This window comes from Schistocerca americana, chromosome 3 (genome assembly GCF_021461395.2).
Source record: "Schistocerca americana isolate TAMUIC-IGC-003095 chromosome 3, iqSchAmer2.1, whole genome shotgun sequence".
NCBI lineage: Eukaryota > Metazoa > Arthropoda > Insecta > Orthoptera > Acrididae > Schistocerca > Schistocerca americana.
In genome coordinates, this window is record NC_060121.1 from 855,698,091 (window position 1) to 855,699,939 (window position 1,849).

The following is a 1,849-nucleotide window of genomic DNA, read 5'->3' on the forward strand; positions in this document are numbered from 1 at the left end:
TTGTGCTTTAATTACGTCTGACTTTGTTTTAAGCTGATTGTTAATATTACTACCCTGTGCTGGCCCGCCCGGTTGGCCGTGTGGTCTAACGCACTGCTTTCCAGGCGGGAAGAAGCGCCTGGTCCCCGGCACGAATCCGCCCGGCGGATTTGTGTTGAGTTCTGTTGAACTGGACAGTCTGTGGATGGTTTTTAGGCGGTTTTCCATCTGCCTCGGCGAATGCGGGCTCGTTCCCCTTATTCTGCCTCAGCTACACTATGTCGGTGATTGATGCGCAAGCCGCGTGGGATTAGCTGAGCGATCTAAGGCGCTGCAGTCATGGACTGTGTGGCTGGTCCCGGCGGAGGTTCGAATCCTCCCTCGGGCATGGGTGTGTGTGTTTGTCCTTAGGATGATTTAGGTTAAGTAGTGTGTAAGCTTAGGGACTGATGACCTTAGCAGTTAATTCCCATAAGATTTCACACATATATGAACAATTTTGAACATTGCTGTGCAAACAAGTTCTCCATGTGCATGTACACCACCATTACTCAACCACGTGGACATAGAGGTTACACTCATCCAGTGTGAGACGTTCCTTGGGGACTCCACCAGGGGCCGAACCCCATAATAACCCTGTGTTTGGTGTGGGGCAGTGGAGGGGTGAAGTGGACTGCCATAGTCGTCGTGGGGTTGTGGACCACTGCGGCTGCGGTTTGGACGGAGCCTCTCCGTCGTTTCTAGGTCCCCGGTTACCATCACATAACATACCACAGGACCCATGGTCTAGGGGTAGCGTCTTTGATTCATAATCAAAACGTCTTCGGTCCCGGGTTCGATCCCCGCCACTGCCTAAATTTTGATAAATAATCAGCATTGGAGGCGAAGACTTCCGGCATAAGAAGTCAGCCTCATTCTGCCAACCGCCTTGTCAAAGAGGGCGGAGGAGCGGATAGAGGTTCAGAGCACTCTCTTGTCCTAGGGGTGGGAAATTGCCCCTAAAGGCGGAAGAATCAGCAATGACCAACGACTTGAGGATGCAGAAGGCAATGGAATCCACTGCATTAAAGACACGTAACGTGTATCAACAGGACATGTGGCCTGTAATTGAAGAAGTGTCATGATGATCTCTCCTTAGGCAAAAGATTCAGGAATAGTCCCCCATTCGGATCTCCGGGAGGGGACTGCCAAGGGGGAGGTTACCATGAGAAAAAGACTGAATAATCAACGAAAGGATAACATTCTACGAGTCGGGGCATGGAATGTCAGAAGCTTGAACGTGGTAGGGAAACTAGAAAATCTGGAAAGGGAAATGCAAAGGCTTAGTCTAGATATAGTAGGGGTCAGTGAAGTGAAGTGGAAGGAAGACAAGGATTTCTGGTCAGATGAGTATCGGGTAATATCAACAGCAGCAGAAAATGATATAACAGGTGTAGGATTCGTTATGAATAGGAAGGTAGGGCAGAGGGTGTGTTACGGTGAACAGTTCAGTGACCAGGTTGATCTAATCAGAATCGACAGCAGACCAACACCGACAACGATAGTTCAGGTATACATGCCGACGTCGCAAGCTGAAGATGAACAGATAGAGAAAGTGTATGAGGATATTGAAAGGGTAATGTAGTATGTAAAGGGGGACGAAAATCTAATAGTCATGGGCGACTGGAATGCAGTTGTAGGGGAAGGGTAGAAGAAAAGGTTACAGGAGAATATGGGCTTGGGACAAGGAATGAAAGAGGAGAAAGACTAATTGAGTTCTGTAACAAGTTTCAGATAGTAACAGCGAATACCCTGTTCAAGAATCACAAGAGGAGGAGGTATACTTGGAAAAGGCCGCGAGATACGGGAAGATTTCAATTAGATTACATCA